Source organism: Nilaparvata lugens, unplaced genomic scaffold (assembly GCF_014356525.2).
Source record: "Nilaparvata lugens isolate BPH unplaced genomic scaffold, ASM1435652v1 scaffold4577, whole genome shotgun sequence".
NCBI classification, from domain to species: domain Eukaryota; kingdom Metazoa; phylum Arthropoda; class Insecta; order Hemiptera; family Delphacidae; genus Nilaparvata; species Nilaparvata lugens.
Window position 1 is genome coordinate 2,115 of NW_024090705.1, and position 23,776 is coordinate 25,890.

At 33.8% G+C, this 23,776-nt stretch overlaps 1 long non-coding RNA gene across 2 annotated transcripts; it reads left to right on the plus strand.

Annotated features, from left to right (window-relative positions):
• Nucleotides 1–1,306: 1,306 nt before the first annotated feature.
• On the plus strand, nucleotides 1,307–14,644 carry LOC111056366. Of its 2 annotated transcripts, XR_005573782.1 has the most exons (5): nucleotides 1,337–1,505; nucleotides 3,513–3,616; nucleotides 4,803–4,918; nucleotides 12,920–13,078; nucleotides 14,203–14,644. It is a non-coding gene; the product is annotated as an uncharacterized LOC111056366 (long non-coding RNA). The 2 variants fall into 2 exon arrangements; XR_002606438.2 differs by lacking the exon at nucleotides 3,513–3,616 and having other exon boundaries at nucleotides 1,307–1,505.
• Nucleotides 14,645–23,776: the final 9,132 nt, after the last annotated feature.

Below are 23,776 nucleotides of genomic sequence, written 5' to 3' on the forward strand. Positions count from 1 at the left end.
AAGTAAATTATGATTCAACTGTTAATTGCGATTCAACTGAATCATCTAGAACAGGGTGACATCAGATACTAAATTGTAGATGAGAATACTGTGTGAGGTCTACTGTTCACAGAAACTACTATAGTCAGTTTCGAAGAGACTTTGCTGCATCAACCAGAAACCCAACAAGAATAACTCACACTATAGTGAGATCCACATTATAATGGCAGTGTACGATTGACAATACTGTTGCTGTCCTTTACTATCATACAACAAAACAGATAGCGCTATCTCTCTCTAGCTTTGCAATGTTTTCAGTTTGCCACAATATTTTATTTCTACTTTTGACAGTGACTGTACAAAAGTAACTCAGCCACCATTTTTTTCTTCATTCTATCAAAATACTTTGGCACATAAGTGGTATAATTGATTTAAAATGTATTTTTGGAACAATGAAATAATTATCAGACATTACCATAATTTATGAGAAAAACAAATTAATATACCTGAAATGACATTTTAAAAGTTGATAACTAACCATCCTATATAGACTTCATCCATGCTTCAGATAGCCTACACGTTTAGGATAGACCTACTCGTACCGGTATAAATAATATTGAAAGGTTATTTCAGAATTATTTCTATTGAAATTATTTATTTTAAAAAGGGTTCCTATTTTTCTATCATTTTTAAAAGAAATTGGAAATCGGAATAGAATACCTACCAAATAACTTAATTTATGTTGTTTTGAAATTCAGATTGGTCTATCACAGCTTTTTAAATGTGCCGCCATTTCCGGTTTTTATAAAAATAAAAATCTAATCTTAGTTATGGAAGCAAATTTTTGAATCAAATTTTGAAAAAATTTATTTTATTGATTAATTTGACATTAAATTGATTATTTTACCAAGGAAATGATAATTATTATTGAATCAAATTTAATGGGATGAATTGAGTAACAGCTGTGTACAATCAATGGCAAAATTGAGAGACTTGAGAACGTTTTTCTCTTCACTGCCATTATAACGTGGACCTCACTATAAACTAACTTGAAGTATTCTTTTCGATTAACTCGTAAAATGGCTGATCTCTTTACGGAAAGTTTTCACTTGAAAATGTGTTGCAGGGGCAGGGTCAGAAAAATTCATAAAATCCTAAAAACATTCACATTCAATAACCATTTAAAATCAAGAGAAATCATCATTTTACTACCGGGATTTTCCAGAGGATTTCAGTTCATAATAAATTCCATGTTTTTGGGTTGATTCCGCATAATTATTTATCTATTGACATTGGCAACACTGATTAAACACACACACAGTTTCACATGTTCAGTTTCATGACGGTTGATGTTGATGCATGTTTTGTTTTATACTTCAAGATTAAAATAAAGTAATTACATTATTGAAAGTCACATTACAATTTAATTAACACCTTGAACAAAAACAATAGCCTAATAGAAAGTGCAAATTGTAATTGGCCTATAATAAGAGGAAACAACTATTCCTGGAAATGACTTTAAAATGGTATGTATAGTAACTTGAGTTAGACCTATTGTTATTCTATAAAAATATACCATAAATATATTCTATTTCCTATTTGTTATTCTATGAAAATATACCATATATATTCTATTTACTATGCTAAAACCATTCGGAATTATTTGTTTTTTTTTATAGAAAAATGATTTTGGTAAACTCTAGGCTAACTTTCCGGTGTACCTTCCAATAGTTGCAAAAACGGCTACAATAATGACAGTTTAAAACGTAAGTTGCATTTTAGAATAATTTCAGGGAGTTTGACAATCTAATTTCCATTTTCAACAAAAGAATCATCCTGCTTGTTGGTAGACCGTAGAACCATGCGCAGTACATAAGCTACCATAGCGTATTGTACTTTTTATTGTCAGTCATTTCTATATTAAATATATTTCATTAAACAATTTTATCGTCATCAAATCAAAATCCTTTGAGGTGAGGCTTTTGTATCTCCGATTTTTTCTTGTTTATTTTTTCTTTGCTGCTCTATTTGAGTTTGATAATATTATCTCTTTTATAATTTTGTAATTTTCCAGTGGCTTAATTATTGTTATTATTTGTTTATTTTAGAAGCATTTTGCTGATGACAAAACTTGCATTATGACATGATAGTGTGTGTGCGCGCATGCCGCATGATAAACATGCATGTTTATTAGGCATGTACTTCCGTTAGTGGCTAGCATAAGACTTCAGCATGGGAATCTTTTTTATTAACTTTTTGCTTGAAATAAATATTGCAGTAAGAGGGGTAGGGGTAAATGTTAAAGGCATATTATATGATAGGTGTTCAAAATTCGTCATAGAATTTCACTCTTAAAATGAAATAGATGATTAACTGTACTTTTTTACAAAACAACTGCCGGTCGGTTTGGTTTGTTGAGAATAACGAAAATCAATAGAATATCGTAATGTCCGTAATTGATTTTAGGCTACATCAGGTAGGTACAGTTTAGCAAAATCCAATAATAGATTAGGGTAACAACTTGGATGGATTATCAAGGTAATACAACTTGTAGGCCTATCAAAATTTGAAAGTATGCTACAAATTAGTTGTGATTTCATGTTTGTGCCGAATTGTTTATTTTTTCTCTGTTTTTGTAGGTAATAAGTAGGCTAACTTATACAAAGTCTACATGCATATTCTACCGTACTTTATTTAATTGAATATGGCAATTGAATTCGGTTTTGTTGTAATCATATGAAATGTGCAAAGTTACCCATAAATAATTACCGTAACATGACCTAGGTGAAAAAATTTCATGGTATTGTAACGAGTACAATTTTAAGATTAAGAACATGATCTCAAAGCATGAAAAACCATAGCGTGAAAGTCAAAAAGATATTCAATTCAACAAAATTTTAGATAAATTAAACGAAATAAGTGAGAAGTATGCAAATTTAAATGATACCTAGGGTTAAAATTGTAGAAAGTTTCCAAGTTTTCGTCATCAAAACCCACAACAAGCAAGTTCCAAGTTGTATACTGCTAAGCTAAACGTGCAGCTTCGTGATTATTCAAACGTTTCCTACTATATTAGTGATAGGCTAGAGTTGGGATAAAATTAAAATCCATTTCGAATTTTAAATCTGAGAAAAGAGAGTTACATCCTGGTAAAATCGTAAATGTAAAACGTAAAATATCGACATTAAACCCGGTAAATAAGTGTTTAACCCATGATGCGGTTCTATGTACTGGAAAAGATACCGGACTTAGCATTAATGAAAAGATTAAAGATAGGCCTACTAGTGAAATTTTTCCATCTAGAATTAATAAAAGTGAATCTATCGACTCGGTAAAAAATTTTGACTGATAGAGAGAATAAAATTGAATGCATTGAACTTCGAACAAAGTTTGAAAATTATAAATCATTTAAGATTATAGTTCCTACCGAATCTGTAGATAAATTGTTCAATGCTGATTTTTGGCCTTCTGGTGCCTTGGTTCGAAGGTTTTTGTGACAAAAGCACCAGTTGTAGACACTCGTGTTTTTTTAGGGAGACAAACCCATTAGTGTCAGAAGTTGCATGTGGATGGCATTCAAACTATTCTGGCAGTAGCTAATCAGTTACTGGTGGATACGGCCATTGGCTTCAATCACGTAAGTAGACACGCAAATCATTAAATAATTTTTCAATCAATTCCACTTGTAAGGCCTTTCTTCAGTTGAATTGCGTCACTGGGCCTTCAAGTTGGACCGAATGGAGAAGAAAAGAATGGCTGCCTACCACTTTTTTCTATCGCGAATGATGCCCACATCAGCTTTCCGCTTGTCCGTGGATAGTTGGAAGTGGTGATTTGATAAGGTGATCAAACGCCCATTCCCAGCGCCGGGATTCGAACCCGTGACTAGGTAGTACTGGTAGACTGAAGGGTGCAACACCTTAGTCGTCTTGACAATCCTGGCCGTCAATTTGAGGTTGGTTCTTGTGTCTACGATTCTTCATCGCTTATTTCGTCGCTGTTCTATTTTAAGTTCAAATTATTCTTGTATCATTATCATTTGTGATTGTGCAGCGGTTTATTTTATGTGAGAAACATAAAATAAGTATTTTCGACTGATGTAGGCTAAACATCGTAGCGTTAGTGTGTTCTTGAGAAATGTTGTCAGACATGCATATCGCTCATCACATAGTATCGTTGGTGGCCAGTCTATAATAATGAAGAATTACAACACGAGGCACAAAAATCACCTAAGAACTGAGCAACTGCAATTTGCACGATCTTGAAAAAGCGGGTTATATACAGTTATGATTGCTTGCCAGAATCTGTTATAGATCTTTCTGGTGTCAACTGTATTTTACTGTTTTTCTATTGTATAGTAGTGTTACTCGTACTTTCTCCACAACTTATTTACTAAACTATTTTAATTTTGTGTGTTTGACATTTTTTATATGACGTTGACCATGCATTGATAAAAATGTCCTTGAAAGCAATTTCTATAAGTAAATATCTGGAAACCAAGCTCCGTTTGAAAGTACAATCATCAATGGATGGAAATTCAAAAGAAAATAAGAATGTAACACAATAAAAGTTTTAGTAAAATCACCAACTCAAATATCAAGTATCCATGAATTACCGGCAGTGTGCTTCATTGTGTAATGTGAAAACCAACGTTTCCCAGCCGACTAAAAAGAATAATCTAAATTTACATAAGTTTTCATTAATCTCTTGGCTTTTTATGTGACAGGAGTTTGCGCTCAACTTTATCAGTCTATGATAAACATAAAATTGGTGACATAATTTTTCCAACAATTAAATGCAGGTGCCTCCATCATGTTTTTCAGGGTGGGCTCACATAGTCTGGGAGAGGATAAGCAGTCTGATGGATGAGCGCAGTTTACTCACTTCCCATGACTGTTTGGCGGCGGTCCCAGTGCGAACAATTTGAACACAAGTACAGGTTAATCCACAACAGCATACATAATTATAATATACTCATCAACACATGTTACATTTAATATGTACAACATAATGTGGCAGAAAATATGAAAAGTCAGTGACATTTAGATGTTCGCCACCAGGGGCCTATTTCACAAAGGTACAAGTATTGTTACCAACCATGGTTACGAACAAGTACTTGTAGTTACAAGTTTACAAGTACTCACGTTTCACAAAAATGTATGGTCTACAAGTTTACAATTTTACAAGTCTACAAGTACTTCAATAGTAAATATAATCTAGTAAATATATCTTCATGATGATTTCTCTTTTTCATCCTTTATAAAGGTTACTTGTACTTTTCAATAATTACTTTGAAAATATTTGAAATCAATATAATGTTTTTTGTACAGTCTACTTCATTTATTGCAGAATTTGTAACCTACACAGTATATGTACTCTGTATATATATATAGTAAATTTACTATATATAGTATATATACTGTGTATATATACTATAGTACACATAACCTATGAGGTAACACATTAATAACTATTTTGGAAATTTATTAAATTTAATTTCCTGATGCATATATTTCCAAATAATGAATTTTAGAGGAATATAGGGCATTTTTGATTATTAAAAATATTTATTGAATATTTAAAATTATTTTAATGATCACTTGTAAATCCTTTACATAGCTTTCCATTTCGGTAGAAATTTCATAGTTACGAACAAGTAATTTCGACAAAAATTGTTGGCTACAATGAAAATCTTTGTGAAACACTTGTTTGTAACAAGCAAATCACTTCTTGTAAACTTGTAGAAATTTATTGTAACTACAAGTTTACAATTATGCTTTTGTGAAACGCTTGTAATCAGCTGTTCTCCAAAACCATGGTTGGCAACAAGACTTGTAACCTACTTGTACCTTTGTGAAACGGGCCCCAGAAGCAGGCTAGCTCTAGTTCCCACCTAATTAAAACTGAAGGTTGCAGAATTATGTGACCGAAAATATTATATAGCCTATAGTTTAAACTATTTAGCAATATGTTTAATATGTTTAGCACTTTATTCGAAATTTTATCATCTAAAGAAAGACGGGAGTGATTTTTTTCTGACCGATGGCTTGATGCGGCGAAAATCTCAAAGAATGCAAAAGGAACAGAAAAACCATGGTTTTGGGGTATTGTGTAAAAAGCTCTATGGCTATATTTTTGTATTCAGGATGTCCAATACTCCAGAATTATTGCATGAAACATTTTACACGTTCAACAGTTTTTTCCAACAAAAAGTACCTTGTGACTGGACTATATTCGGAATGTTATTTATGATGTTTGGGGCATATGGAGCATGTTATTTATGATGTTCGGATTAATTCCCCAATTGGCCCAAGAGTCTTTTTATTATTCATTTAGTATTATTTTCTACCTTATTCAGTAGATCTGACGTCGTGTCAGATAACTAACGCCGGCGTTAGATAACTTTATCTAGGGCGTCATCGGTACTTCTGTTACTTTGGAATCCAAATTGAAATTCCTCTATTATTTTATTAAAATCGAAGAATTTCACAACTTGGGCTCTTGAAAGTTTTCCATTATTTTGGATAGAGAGCTCAGTAAGCTAATTCGTCTATAATTTTCATTTTTTGATTTCTCGCATAAAACTGAAAAACTGTGTATCCGAAGGACTTGACTGTTATATAACAAATTATAGCTTACTTAATTTCCTACAATACTCATCCCACAACTTTTTTATATCTCTTCTAGTTCTCGAGATATCCACTCTTGAAGGTGTGACATTAAAAAAAACACGTTTGCCACCAATTTTTTTCTATTATTGCTATTATAACTTTTAAAAAATCGATTGCAAAAATCCATGCTGATTATAAGCTTATAGAGCATCAAATTCTCTTCAATTTGATGTATAATTTCACACTTTTACGAATTCTCCACAGTCCCACTCATATTTTACATCAATACAATCAATAAATCATCATTCTATTTGATATTGATCAAGCTCAGCCACATTTTACATTTATATAATCAATAAATCATCATTATTTGAGCCTGTTTTTGCTCACTCACTCACTGTCATTTAAATACTCGTATAGTCCAGTCAATGAAAGATTATAGAGGGGAAATTTTGGAACACAATTTTTGACCCCGTAGCTCTTCTAAGGGTAGTAAGGTGATAAACATATCACCTCACTCCCACATAAGTCCTCACTCCTACCCCCTGTGTTATTAGTCTTGAAAGCAACATGAAATCCATTCCTCTTCAATTCCCTACCTATCTTATCAGATACAAGGCCTAAATATGGGATTGTTATCCAAGTCTTCTCCTCACAGTTTGAGCCTACAACGCTGGAATTGTTTGAAATTTGTCTATTAGTTTTACTCATTAATCTGTCCACCATACTTTCTTCATACCCATTTGTAACAGCTATCTGTTTAATTTTAGTGATCTCAATATCAAAATCATGATGGCTCATAGGTATTGTTAGTGCTCTATAGACCATGCTATTGATAGCAGCAAGTTTGTGAGAAATAGGATGACAAGAATGAAGAGGAATGATAACATCAGTATGGGTTGGTTTTCTGAAAATAGAAAACTTGTGAAAACCAGTGCTATGATATATTCTTAAATCTAGAAAATTCAATACACAATCCTGTGCTACCTCTACAGTGAACAGTAGAACAGGATTGTGTATTGAATTTTCTAGATTTAAGAATAGATCATAGCACTGGTTTGCACAAGTTTTCTATTTTCAGAAAACCAACCAACCCATACTGATGTTATCATTCCTTTTCATTCTTGTCATCCTATTTCTCAGGATAGATAGGGAATTGAAGAGGAATGGATTTCATGTTGCTTTCAAGACCAAACCGATTTTAAATAGTCTATTTAGCTGGAGTAAAGACAAAATTGATATTTGGGATAAAAGTGGGGTGTGCAAACTTAAATGTGGTGATTGTAATGCTTGTTATGTGGGCCAAACTGGTAGAAGTTCCAAAAGTAGAATTAAAGAACACATCAGAGATTGGAATAAACAAAATGGGGAATCTAACTTTGCAGAACATTTGATGACATTTATTTGATATTTGATGACAAACAAGTTCACAGTTAAGGATAATGTTGAGTTATATGATACATGATAATGTTACATGATATATTTATTTTATATGTTACATGATAATAACAAAGGGCAGATCTTTGAATATTCTGGAGGCTTTAGAAATAACAAGAGTAATTAAGGAGAATTCCTAGTATAGTTTAAATGACCAGATTCATTTCAACCAATACAACACTACGAATTAAGTTTTATCATAAAATTGTAAGCATACATTAGTAAATAGTTTTTCCATTTACATATTTGTTTTATTAACACTTGTTTTCTTGGTTCTTATTTTTTACTGAAAGTAAATTTTGTTATCATGGCGATTCTGTTGCTTAAGACGCCATTTTGTCACACCGTTGAGTGGGAGGAGACTGTCTAGCTGGGCCAATGGCAGGCGTTCATGCTCTTGACCAATAGCAGTACTCGCCTACTAGTATAAATTCTGCTGCTCTTGTATTTAGATTTAGTTTATCAGAGATTGACAATGGTGTAATAACCGAAACCAGTCTTTCTAAGTATCAATAAATCTGTGGTTTTTTGATAATTTCTTAGTCTTTTTCATTCAATATGAATAATTACCACAATATCAACTTCTCAAATACACAAAAAGTGATTTAAAGGCATTTATTAGTAAGTAAAAAAAATCTTATTCAACTTGTAATGCATGAAAGTAGCATGTTAATAGTGGTGCAATTGAATGGATTTGTTGAGTGCTCATTTCTCCTTTCAGTCTATGAACTTCAAATTACTGTTTTCTTTGAACTTACTACAATTTATAAGTTATTCATCTTTATATTTCTTACATAAATCTGTTATACAGGGTGATTCTTAATTATGGTAAAATAATCTAATACGTGATAGTAGAGGTAAAAATAAGAAAAAAGTTCTTATAAACATATATCCATAAACGCTTCATTAGCGAGCTATACAGGGTGAAAGATTTCGCCGGGAATTTAGTTCCTCTGGTGAAATACACCGATGATGAATTGTTTGGGGACTAGTTTTTGAAAAACTTAAGCTGGATTCATATGGAAAAATATCTGAAAAATTGAATAAAACTAGTTTGGATGCTGTACTGTGAGTAGTTTTTGAGAAAAAAGTTGAAATATACAAAAAATCTAAGTAGAAAAACACAGACTTCTACGTTTGATGCCCAATAACTTTCTTTAATGACCAGTAAACAAATAATTTTTCGCAATAAAAATTGTAGAGAATTTAATTCTGGAAAGAACTATGTAAGCTGTGTAAACTGAATTTAAATAAAAGTTGAATAAAATGTATTCTTATGTAGTACATTACACCACAAAAATTGGCTGTTTTATGAGGAGAGAACTAATAATTAATAACTCATAAGTTGTAGCTGATTGCAAATAAAATATTCGTTTTTTTATTAAGAGTTTTTTATATGAAAGTAGCATATCTAAATGACATTAAACTTATACCAAAAGACTAGTAGATTATGCCATTAAGCCTGGGAGGAAGCTCAAACAGAAGTAGATGATCTCCTATGATTCCTGCCCAAATGTTTACTGAAAACTGATGTTGTGGAAGATTAGGATTGATGGCATGAGGATTCTCAGCTGCCCAAATATGTTGGTTGTGGACGTTAACGATAGCTGTTCTTGTAGAGTGTGCCTCGTTGGTAAATAAAACGGTTGTTAAAAAGTTTGGGTAAACAAGTTTTACTAAAAACCATCGGCAAATACCAGCACGGGGAATACAGTCTCGTGGCAATAGAGTATGAACTTTCTGGAGGTGGTATGGATGTAATTGTTGCTCTTTTAGTATCCTTCAAATAATAGATTGATTGACATTAAACTGCACTGACAATTCTCTTGTGCTCTTCTCTGGATCTTCATAAATTTCATTAAGAACTTGTTCTTCTTACTCAACAGTCATAGTAGATCGGGGTCTGCCTGCATAAATGTGCTCTTTGGATATCAAAGAATCTGTTTCAGACAGACGTTGATGAATAGTGGCAAAAAACCTTGAACTTGGACACACTCGGTTAGGAAAGTTCTCTTGATACAAACGTCTTGCTCCAGTACTGTTACAGTAGTGTCCCATTCCATACATTAAATGCATGTCAGCTAATTCGGAGTCTGAATAATGTCTAAAATTACCTGCAATTTTTTGAAAAGTTAACACTTACACAAAAGCAAAGTGAAATGGTTACACATAACTGGTTAGATTAAACAAAAAACACAGCGAGGGTACAGTAGGCCTAACTTACAGTTTGTTTTTTTGTTCAACAGTGAGCTAAAATATTTCTGAAAATAATTTTCAGCTGATAATTTCTTTTAAATATTTTCTCATTTAAAACAAAATAAATCAGCTGTTTTGGAACAGCTGTTATTAAAATCCATGTTCTATTTGCAATCAGCTACAACCTATGAGTTATTAGTTCTCTCCTCATAAAACAGCAAATTTTTGTGGTGTAATGTACTACATAAGAATACATTTTATCCAACATTTATTCGAATTCAGTTCACACAGCTCACATCATTCTTTTCAGAATTAAATTCTCTACAATTTTTATTGCGAAAAATTATTTGTTTACTGGTCATTAAAGAAAGTTATTGGGCATCAAACGTAGAAGTCTGTGTTTTTCTACTTGGATTTTTTGTATATTTCAACTTTTTTCTCAAAAACTACTCACACTACAGCTTCCAGACTAGTTTTATTCAATTTTTCCATATGAATCCAGCATAAGTTTTTCAAAAACTAGTCCCCAAACAATTCAGCATTGGTGTATTTCACCAGAGGAACTGAATTCCAGGCAAAATCTTTCACTCTGTATATCTTGCTAATGAAGTGTTTGTGGATATATGTTTATAAGAACGTTTTTTCTTACTTTTACCTCTACTATCACGTATTAAATTATTTTACCATAATTATGAATCACCCTGTATAACTGGTAATTGAGACCTTGTTTAACAAAAAACGTATTTTTCGGTAATTTTCTATGAAAGAAATCATAAATTTTCTTAAGTTTTCATAAATTCCCGGGAATTCATGATTTTTGGGAATATTTCCCTTAAATTCCCTGGGAATATTTCCTCGATCTTAAATTCCCGGGAATTTTACATCACTACCCGAGATATTCGCTCTTAAAGGTGTGTAATTGTTAAAATAACAGGTTTTTATCCAATGTTTTGCCCTTTCAGGGCTTATAACTCACCAACAATGCATCATAAAAACTGATGCTTATCTTAAGTTTGTAGAGCATTGAATTCTCTTTGAAATGATGTATTATTTCACTATTCCAAGTTTTCCTTCCATTGTTATAGCAGCTTCAATGTAGGGGGTGAAATTTTCATTGCTGCAACAAATTTCACTAAAATTACATTTTAGTTATGTGAGATGAACGCATTGTTCTCAAGATATGAGCGTGCAAGCAAAACACTGAAAAATGCAACCACCCTCATCCCCTGAGCACATGAGTTAGGAATGGAGACTTTTTATGTGTTCTCCTCCTATAGTTTGTGTAAAATAAGTTGAGACTTGGCCCTCCATCCGAAGAAACTACAGGGTTGCCGAATCGTGTAAAATTGCAACTTTCTAAAATTTCCAATTCAACGTCAGAATTGGATGTAGAATATCATCCCCGATATCCTAGTAGTAATAGAAAAGCTTCATGGTTGAATGATTAAAAGGAAATTTAACTTTTATGATAAAATTGGAAACATCGCGAAGATTTGTTTTTCTTGGTATCGCTTGGTAGAATAATGTTGTGTTAGAAGGAATTTGCAATAACGTCAAAGATACGCCCAAAATTAGCGTTTTTTTTTGCTTTTCTCAGATCTATCGAAAACAAATGAACAGAAATTGTTCAAATTTAGTACAGAAGCTAAGCTATGGTGTAATAATGTTGTGTTAGAAAGAATTTGAAATAACGCCAAAGATACGCCCAAAATTAGCGGTTTTTTGCGTTTTCTCAGTTCTTTCATCAAGTAATAGACAGAAAATGTTCAAATTTGGTACAGAGGTTTAGCTAGGGTCTAAAAATTTTGTGATGAGGTGACTTTAATATTTCATCAAAGATACGCCCAAAATCAGCGTTTTCCCAACGTTTTTCTCAGCTTTTCTGCGCTTTTTCAGTACTTTGAATTTTGATGAAATGAAGCAAGCTCAAATGAAAAATGCAGTCGAGCGAAGCGAGCCCGCTGATCTCATTTTTGGACGATCCAGTCGGTGGCTAGACGGATATGGCGAGCGAAGCGAGCCTGACGACTAGTTTTATATAAAAAAGAGTTTCAATTTTTAAAAGTATTTATTTAATATTGTGAGGATTTTCCTCTTTGTTAAAATTCTCTACATTTCATTCATTATTTTTAAATTCATATAAAAGAAAAACAAAATGACTTTATAACTACTAATAAATAGATAAATTAATTGAGTACGATACCAATCCACTTCGTGATGACCATCTCGTCAGTTCTGGCTGGAAGGTGAGGTCTAGAGGAAGGTCCAGGTCCTGGCTAGTCAGTCTCTGGGTGTTCGGAGGAGCGGCACAAGAGATACTCGCTCGAAAAAATTGAAAAAGTGGGAAAATCTAATATGAAAATGCCGGCTGGTGGGGAAACTGGAATGTTCCACCACTCTGAAGCTCCGCGATTTTTCATTCAGTCAGCGAAATTTGGCTTTCTGGTGATCCTGATTTTAATATTGAAAATTGAAAAAGAAAATAAATTTAAATTTTGATGTGCTCGAGGAGCTGTCAAAACCCATGGTTTATGACAATACTAACATCGGTTATACATCATCGAAGTTGTTATATTCGTTGTTATAATTTTAATTTGAAATATAGTTTTACACCAATCAAATCCATAGATTTTTGTGTAAACTATATTCTGTTTATGCAAATAAGTAAAATAGCAAATGTCTACTTGTGTTTTCAGGCTTTCTTTCAAGGAGAGGAGAACAAATGTATCGTGCAAAACGTGTCGGAGATTATGAAGGAGGATCCAATATGAAATCTTTCATGTCATATTTTGAGACATGGCTGAAGGATAGCCCTGGATGATGTTTTCCCAGGAGTCGATGTTGATGGCACAAATGTGAGTTTTTGTTATTGTTTCCACTTCGTACCAAATAGTTGAAAAGTGTTCAAAGATTGAAGTGTCAAAGTAATTTTTAATTTATTTACAATTACTTGAACTTATCAATTAAATTTCCATGTATACTATTGACCTCCTGGGTTGGATAATTCGCTCATGAATTGTAGTATTTTAATCTTTGGAACCCGCAACATTCAATTATACAGACTTGGTGAAAATTATGGAAACAGATATATAGGTTTTATTTTTATCAAATTACTCTGTCGCTTCAACATATTTGACCCTCATAACATGAATCCAAATTATTTTTTGTCATGTGATACATGATTTCAATACAGAGTTCCAAGAGAAAATGATTGACGAAAACCGCACATAGATATCTCAACCCGTATCAGTTTGTTGATGTGTCTGTCTGTCTGTGTCAAGGTACCTAGAATACCTGTATTCTAAGTACATTGCTCTGTGTGATAGCTCTCAAATAGCCTCAGCTGATGTTATGAATGGAAAAACTAGTAATTGAATTGCATGCAATGAATTCTTCATCTGACTGATAAATGACAACAATTTTTTTCTTATGCACTTTCAATGTTATTTTTATATCCTGAAAATGGACGAAGGAGTGAGTCAATTAAGTTTTCCAACGAACTTGAGCTGTAAAACGTTGGAAGAATACGTGAAAATTTGAAGCTGATTGATCAATTCTTTCTAAAGTTATTGTAGAACCTACAAACAGACAGACAACGACTTTGACCTTCAGTAAGTCAAAAGTAAGAACTCGCTAACGCTCGTTCAATTATGAATATTATTAAAATTCTATCTCAATTATTATGAATTAGATTACAATAACACGATTCAAATAGCCAACAACAACAGTGATTGATGTTTTTTATGTGTAGGCTATAACATTATTTCGTCCAACATTGAATTTATCTAAACATTAGAATGATAGTTAATTTGTCAATCTTAACATTGTCTTGATGTTGATTCATCCTAACACTAAAATTTCATGAATGTGAATAATTCAATAATATTGAAATAATGCAATTATAAACAAGTTTCAATTACAATTCAATTATACATAATATTGAATATATTTAATTATAATATTTGATGTATTTTTGCAGTGCTGTTTGAAGAGGATGAGGCTGATTATGGCTGATGACTGCAGGCAGGACTACAGTGAGCTCAGTTGGGAGTTGCTGCTTCTGCTCAGAAGGCAGAGCCTGGCAGCTTGGACAGCAGTCGATGAGGATTATCATCGATTTTGTTGAAGATCAGCGGATTGGAAGTGAGACAACGGTTTTATCAGTTTTATTATTTTATTTGTTTGCCTATTTGTACGTACATGATTCAATAATCTTTGTAAAGGTTTAAACCCAAAGCTGCTTCCCTATTGAATTTGGAAAATATGATAATTTAGTCTAAAATAAGGTTATATTCACTTTCATTCAATTAAGTCTTAGTAATCTCAGTCCAATTATTTATATGAATATATTTTCAGGAAAAAGGATCAGAATATAATTCCTCCGTTTTTATATATGTTTAAAACAATATTTTTTAACAAAATATTTTTTAACATGCGCCTTATCAAAAAGATCTTCTCTGATTGGTTCTTGTGAATTTGATCACGGTTAAATTCAACCGGATTTGTGCAACCCGGCCTAAATATTTTTAAGATTTTATTTTCCTATGATCTAAATAACTAGGTAGTTTATTCAGAAACTTTGTATCATTATTTGTAACTATTTTTTTCAAATATAGCAAGCCTATGAGGTTGTACAGTCAGAGCATTTCGGTGAACGGGTTGCTGTCGGCCGAGTTCCGAACGGGCTCCTAATATTGTGTCTTCTTCTTCTTCACGTGCCTGCTCCGTTTCGGATGTTGGCGATCATAATGGCTATCCTGATCTTGTTGACGGCACTACGGAACAGCTCTGCAGATGACTGGTGAAACCATAGCCTCAGATTTGCCAGCCATGAAATTCTCCTTCTGCCAGGTCCCCTTTTTCCGTTGATTTTTCCTTGAAGGATCTCTTGCAGAAGTGTGTATCTTGAGCTATTCCTCATAATGTGGCCGAGGTATTGGAGTTTTCTACTTTTAATGGTATTCAGGAGCTCCGGTTCTTTATTCATTCTCCTGAGAACCTCTTGATTAGTAACTTTTTGCGTCCAGGATATTTTCAGCATTCTTCTGTACAGCCAGAGTTCAAAAGCTTCAATCTTTACCATTGTTTCTTTTGTGAGGGTCCATGCTTCTACCCCATACAACAGAACGGAGAACACATAGCAACGCAATAGTCTCAATTTAGTTAATAGAGTAAGGTCGTGACTCTTGTACACCTTACTCAATTTATTGAAGACAACTCTTGCTTTTTCTATGCGGCATCTTATCTCTTGTGTGTTATTCCATTTCTCATTGATGATGGTACCCAGGTAGTTATAGTGTGAGACTCTTTCTATTGCATCTCGATTAACAAACAATTGTACTCCACCTACATTCTCCTTGCTTATTACCATGAGCTTTGTCTTATTAGTGTTGATTTCTAAACCATATTGCGAACTCTTTTCCACCACTCTGTCCATCAACTGTTGCAGACCTTCAATGGAGTCAGCAAACACAATAGTGTCATCTGCATACCGTATGTTGTTCAATCTTTTGCCATTCACTGATATTCCTTCATCTTGATCTTCCAGTGCCTCTCCAAATATACGCTCCGAATACAGATTGAAAAGGATGGGCGACAAGATACATCCTTGTCTAACACCTCGCAAGATTTTCACCTCCTCTGTCTGCTCATCTCCCACCCTCATAACTGCTGTCTGGTTCCAGTACAAATTGATGATGATGTTCAGGTCTCTTGAGTCAATGCCACTGTCTCTGAGCACTTCTATCATTTTATCATGCTGGACACGATCAAATGCTTTCTGATAATCAATGAGACATGCAAACACATCACAATTCACGTCGCGACACCTCTGGAAGAGAACCTGCACACCAAACAGAGCTTCTCGCGTTCCAACAGCGTTAAGGAAACCGAACTGATTAGGAGAAATTTGCTGCTCACACAGTTTGTAGATTCTCTTATGGATTATTTTGAGAAACAATTTCAGTAGGTGACTCATGAGGCTTATTGTTCTGTAATCGTTGCATGCTTTGGCACTAGCTTTCTTGGGAAGTGCAATGAATTCAGACTTGAGCCATTCTTGAGGAATTTTTCCTGACCTGTACACTACATTGAAAATGTCTGTAAGCCACTTCACACCCTCTTCATCAATCAGCTTGATAAACTCTGCCTGGATATTGTCAGGACCAGCTGCCTTGCCATTTTTAAGCTGATTAACAGCTGCACTGACTTCTTCTTTTAGTATATCTGGACCACTATGCTCCTCTACCCTTGGTTCATTCTCAGATCTTTGTCAATAAGGATGATTCTTAGATGATGTAACAAAGGTTGATTGTTCTGGATTGGTGATGTGTTCTTCTTATCTCCTATTGAATGATATACCCGTCTGTCCCAGGTAATATTCAGGGCAGTTTGTGCATTCTGATTTGTAGATTCCCAAATTTCAAATTTATTTGATTTTTGTAAGGAAATTTTCATTTGATTTCTGGTTTGAAATGCGATGCTATATCCAGCTCTGTTGAATTTTTTGCTATACCGTTTGTAGGTTCTCGTTATGATTTTACTTTTTCAATGGAGTCTTTCATTAGAGTTTTAATGTAGTCTTTTTAGGTTAGATTCATATCCACCGGCGTGAGCCAATTATTTTATTGTTTTAAATTGTGTGTCATTGTCAGTGTTTGATAAGGAGACGTTGTTCAGTCTTTGGAGCATTGATTTAAAGGCAGCATGATTGTGTTGGATTTGATGTTTGGTGAATGAGGGTGTCTCACATTGTTAGTTTTCTATATATGTTAAAGCATATTATGTTGTTGTTTGAGTTCTTTGAAATTGTGAGGTCAAGGAAGTTCAGTCTATTATTTGTTTCGTTTTTTGATGTGAATTGGATACTTTTATTTATATAAATTATGTATGTTCGAAAAATCTCACTTTGTCCTCTGTTGCCTTTGTATAGCATTATGACGTCATCTACATATCGGAACCAATATATAATATTTTTAGAATACTTGTTTTTTAGAATGCTGGTTTCTTCCAGATGTTGTAGGTATATTTCAGCAAATATGCTGGATTCAATTTTGCCGGTTACAATTCAATCTTACCTGTGTTTTATAATAGGAAATCCTTTCTTCTGACTGGAAATTAACCATTGTACCATCCTCTTTTCATAAACTTCTCATAGAACTACCAGGGGGCTCATTCTCCTTCCTTTGGGATACTTACTAATCGAAGGGTCACGATAAGCGTCCAATTTTTCGAGAAAATGTATAGTTCTAAATTCAAAGTGAATTTCCAACTTTTTTATAAATGGAAAACATCGTTTAAATAATGTATTCAATGAATTAACTTATTTTATTGTAAAATGTAATTTGAAAAAAATCAAGTAATAAATCTGTAAAAAATATGACTTTGAATAATAATATTTTTTCGGAAAGTACTGGACATTGATCATTCTCGCCCGTCATCTAAGGGAGGGTCAACTACAAACTCATTGTCAAATGTAGCCACAATGTAGCTCCTTGTAGAATTTCTGAGTATCTGGATTGACCAAAAACTGTGTAAGATGTAATAGATCAGTCAATTTAGCAGATTTAATCGCTGCTTCTTCAGTTCAGTAAGGCCAATGCGTTTTTGTTTCTTCTTTGGAGGAACAATTATATCTTTATTGTAACACCCAGAGTAATTAATATTGTGTTCAATACTAATTAGGTTCTTCTTGTTGATTTTTATCATTCTTATCGGCATAGGACATTTTTCGTTGCAAAACTGTGAAAGAAACTTTGTTCATTTATGAAAGTAGACTTCATCAGCGCAGTCCACAACTTGGAAGGGTGAAGGTTTTATTCTACTGCTCCTAAGCACCTCTCTCCAGTCAGCTGGTGTCTCAGTTTGAGCTTTTATGCTAACTAGACCTATATATTTGTCTTCCTCCATGTAGTTATTAATCTTTCGAGCGCCAGAGTGGAATTAAAGTCTTCTCTGTTCATGATTTTAACCAAAAAGGGCTTCTTCTTCTTCTTCTTTGACTTTATGGTATCGTACCAATCACGGGGAGAGTACATTGTTTTTTATTTAGAATACATTTCTTAATGCCAAAATCTGCATCGTTCAATCATTCAGAATTACACAACTTACAGAAAAGTACCACAGCTTTCGCCCAAAACGGTTCCAATTCTAATTTTTACAACAGTCCAAACGTAGCTAGGTTATGTGTCACTTCAACATTCTTCAATTACTCACTTAATTTACAATTCAAAACACACAAAATCTGCATCGTTGGGCAGAAATGAATGTCCGCTGTCTGAATGTTAGAATTCTCTTGTTGAATAAACTGCATCATGGTGAGAGCAAGCTTGATGTTGCAGTTTTGCACACCATAGCTATTGTTGAACATTATTACATGACTTATATCATTGGAAACAATGTGACTTAAGTGCTCTGTAATACAAGAAGCAATCTCTTGAGATCCTTGAAATTATTTAGTATTTATGACGTATATGTTTAGGAAAACCATAGTTTTGAACTTCGTTTTCCTGATGGAATGCATAAGCCTACACGTGGCATGTATTATTAATTTTTCAGCTAGAACAGTTTTTTAAGACTGCTAAATAAACATCTACAGTTTTATCAATGCTGTATCGGCAATAAGAAAACGCATGCAGTTAATATGTCTTTAAATAAAGGTGTTGATATCTACATGATAATTATTCTCTACCACTTTTATTTAATTGAAATTTCAAAATTATTCAAGCCTTGATAGAATGATTGACTCACTGTACAGTCAGTCGAAAATTTTAATATTGAAATGAGGGGTATTTTGGCAAGCTGAACAAAAAAGTAAGGTCCTATGCACCTTTTTGATACAATTTCTTCAAATGAAAAATGAGTTTTGTTGGTTGTCAAAACTCCCCCTGGAAGAGAACTATTCATTTTATCCTATCTTTTAGTAAAATAACAATAATTTCTGCATTGAATAACATCTATCTTGCCAACAAGAATCGAACTCTTTGTGAATTTAGATATGACCTACTCTTTAGATTTATATAATTCTATTAATAAATTCATGGAAATTGAAGTACTTTTTTCAGTTAGTTGATGATTAGATGATGAAATTGATTATCAATAGAGAAAATGATTATAATTTCATCAATACAGAGTTAGTTGAATGAATTGTCGATGTACTGAGTTCTTGGTCAACAATAATTCAATATTGGTATTTATCCAATCATTATTTTTTTCAGAAGTTATTTCATTTGAATTAGAAAATATTTATAAGCTCCTATCAATTTATAATTCGTAACAATGAATTCTTCAAAACATGAATTTAATCAAATAAAAAAATTGCCCATACTTCTGTATTCATGTTCGCATGTTTTCCACTTGTGATGGATAGCCAAAATATTGTGGAGCGAGCTGCACGGCGAATTGTAATCGAGGGCTCTGATTGGCTGAAAAGTTCAGCGTTCGTAGTGAGGTGAGGCGAGCAGTTAGAACAGAGGCAAGCGGCACGGCAAATGGTTCGGAGTACGGTACGGCGAATGATTAACAGCTGATTTCTAACATTATGAAACATATGCTCATGTTCGTTGAAAGGCAAGATGTTCGGAGGAATGCACGGTTTGCTGCGCGGTTCGAGGTTCGGTTCGGCATGTGTGGACGCACCTTTAGTTGTTACAGGACATTTATACAGATCACAGGCCAAATCAACATAATAATCTAACTTCTTCTTCTTTTTATTCTTCTTCTTCTTCTTCTCCTTCTTCTTCTTCTTCCTCTTCCTCTTCCTCTTCCTCTTCCTCTTCCTCTTCCTCTTCCTCTTCCTCTTCTCCTTCTCCTTCTCCTTCTCCTTCTTCTCCTTCTCCTTCTCCTTCTCCTTCTCCTTCTCCTTCCTTCTCCTCCTTCTCCTTCTCCTTCTCCTTCTCCTCCTTCTCCTTCTCCTTATTAATATAATAATAGAAAAAAAACGAACAACATCAAATTATATTTCATTGGAAAAAAATTAACAAAGAAACAAAATTTTTTTCTGTAAAAAAAAATATTTTTTATTGGACAAAACTATATGTAGACTATACAATATTTACAACAATTTATACAATATTTGTGGGGCCTAAAAGCAAAAGCTGCAAAATCCACTTTGTGAAATTTTACAGGAGAGCAAAAAGAAAAGTTGAGGTGGTGAAACCAAATGTACAGGGATGAAATTTTTTCTATGAATTCGAATATATTAATGATGAATTTTCCCAAAGTATTAAGGCTTCAAATTCATTTGCTGAGTAGCTACAGCTGTTTTTAGTTGTGACTTTGCAGGTTTTGCTTCTCAGTTTTGGATATTGCTGATTTTGCTTCCAACTTTCTGTTTTATGGCTCCAGATGTTAATGAATATTGGGCATTTAAATCTAGCATTGCCTATTTTAACATAATATATTAAATTTTAGCATTGTTAAACCATCATGTTAGCGTTGCCTTTACCATAATACTACTTAGAATTTGAGGAAATATGATGTACACAGGAATAAAAGGTAACTTTTTTATTGCTGCCTTTTCCTTGCTTTACTGGGTGACACCGGTGAAATACCATTTTCTTCATCAGGTTCCATTACACTTTAAGTTTATTGAAATAACTTAATAATATGAATATTAATAAATTCGTGAGCAGTTACCGTATTCACTACAAACCAATCCTCATTGGAAGTCAACAACATACAGCCCATCACAACTAAAAGCGGCCATGTTGGTCACATGACCAAATCAAGAACTCTGATTGGTGGAATTGGATTTTGTTGGTTATGCTTCTCAGACGTCAAACTTTGAACTTGGATATTGCAGACTTTGCAAACAAGGCTATATTTCATATATTAAAATAACATATTTCCGAGCAGTTTTTGCCTTCAAGAGTTACATATTCTGAAACTAGACACAGAACAGCTTACAGTGGTACCAATAACTCAATTCCGGAAAAAAGTGGATTTTGCAGCTTTTGCTTTTAGCCCCCACATTTACAACATTACCCCCATCATCATCACTGATGAGGTGGATGGGGGTAATGGTGATAGTGGTGGAGCTCCACCACATCTATGTTGGGGTGGTTGGTGCTGTTGTGGGGTGGGGATTGGTGGTGTTGTGGGGGGGTGGTGTTGGTGAGAGTTGTGTAAAGGATGGAGGAGGATAGGGGGGGATCTCATAAAACATAGGGGGCAGTGAAAGATTATTTGATGTGGTGGGAGGGGAGGAGGGGGGTGTTGTGTGAGAATCCCTGGTAATGAATCCAGGGATTCATATAGAGTGTTCAACGGGGGGGGGGTGGTGGTGATGTGACTGTGGTAGAAGTGAATGGGTAGGCGGCGGTCTTCTTTTTCTCGGTGGGGGGGAGGTGCCTGAGGAGCAAACATTTCACGTACAGTTGAGGCCCAGGGCCTCCTCAGGCACCGGGTGGTGGCGGTGGTGGTGGTGTTGTTGGTCGTGGGCTCCATTTTCCTGAGAAAAAAACAAAATGTTTTTTCAGAATTATTAGAAAATATTACCAACTAATAACATAGAGAAACGATAGCATAAGTAGATATCCCATGGTATAGGGCGTTTATGTCGCAACTTTTACTGTTATCCCAAGCCGATAGTTCACGTAGTTCTTTCCTATGCAGCTGTGTGACACTGGTAGTCTCTCAAACAGTAAAAATTGACAATAATCGACAGTAATCGGCTTGAGATAACAGTAAAAGTTGCGACATAAATTCCCTATACCATGGGATATCTACTTACGCTATTGTTTCTCTATGCTAATAATTATGTCCCAAATGAAATAAACAATGGAAAAAATGGTTTAAAAATACTATTCCAATAATTCTAAGAGTTATATATTATATACATTATAATCATATATATATATATATATATATGTACATCTTCCTCAACAAGTGGCATCACATAATGCTAATTTCGCCATTACAAGTGGCAGCCCCTACTTATTGCAGCCATATACGGTTGCCACTTGTTTTTCCATTATAACTCATCTCCCGAATTTCAAAAACGCCTAAACAAAATTATTCAGTAATCTTCAAGGTTCAAAGAACCCGATAAATCGATTATAAGGGTATTCAAAGTAAATGGACGTCAATAAAAAATGATAAAAAAATGTTTTCTGGTTGTCATAAGTTGGGAAGATGTATGAAATGTATAAATTTTAGTTCAGCGTTCTACCGTCAGATAGGGCTGTCATCACCCATGTATATTTTTCCAGAAATATACAAAAACGGTTCTACCGTACAAATGGCAACCGGAGATTTGGCAACAGTGTATGAGCGAATGACCGTGAGTAGTTCTCGCGGGAGTGGGTGCGTCTGACTATTGACTACTGATACCTTCCCTTTCATTTGCAATTCTCTAAACTTAATTCTCCGCCCACTACTCCTTCACAGGCTTCCTCACTCGATGTTTCTCTCTCTCACTATGTCTCTCTTTCTTTCTTCCTTCCTTGAGTTTGTGTTTATGTTTCATTTTGATGCAGTGGAGATGATCATATCATCAGTAAACAACATTAAACAACATAATTCCATGAACGGATATAACTCTATAGTGATCTATGTCTATAAAATCAATAGTATTTTCAACCATTATAATCAATGATTCCAGTCAATATAACTTGATTTCTTATGGATGGAGTGAATAGTTAATCTTACAGATTGAATAATAATGTAGATGAAAACTACACATATCTATATTTTACCCTCATTACTATCCCAATTGACATAAGAGTTTCACGGAAATGAAATGGTACCATATAATGTTAATGATTCCATTATAATATTATCTAAGTCAAAAAGTATAACTGGTAGATAATCTTTAATTCTATTTTTCTCTTACTTTCCACATGGTCTCTTAACCCTATACAGGTGTATACAAATTCGGCAGTGCGGTCAGAAATTTACAAATTTAGTATACAAATTCGGCAGTTTTAAGAAAAAGATCCCTCTTGAGTGTTACATAAACTCGGCTATTTTTCTCAGGTATGAAAACTCGGCTATCCTTGTCAGGGCCCTACAAACTCGACAATCGAACTTTCGATTTAAGATGTATTCGACTCTCAATGGATGTAAATGTATAAAAAAGTATGCTATTTTCGTAATAGGACTTATTATTATCAGAAGATTAAAACATTCATTTATCTTATAGCATTTAATGGCTACGGGTGACCAGCCACGGTAATCAAACATTAAATATTATGAAGAATGACCAATCGAATATATATTTCATACGTTTAATGAATGCATGGTGAAGAATATAGAATGATCCCATTTAATTTCAACTGTGTCCGTCACATTTACATCAATCATTCAGTAAGAGTCATGATCGAGAATCAGTATGCGATGAATTTTAGTTGGTGTCAATTAAAATTACTACTCCCATCTCCCATGTAGAAACAATGTATTTCTTGCATCAAACTAATTGATTTTGAAATATTTCTTGCCCTATCTGTGACTTGTTGATCGAGGTCTTCGTATTTAATTTCCTACTTCATATGCCACATTCATGTAATTATTTCCTAAAAGATATAAATATTTCTTCAACAAGATCATATGAAATT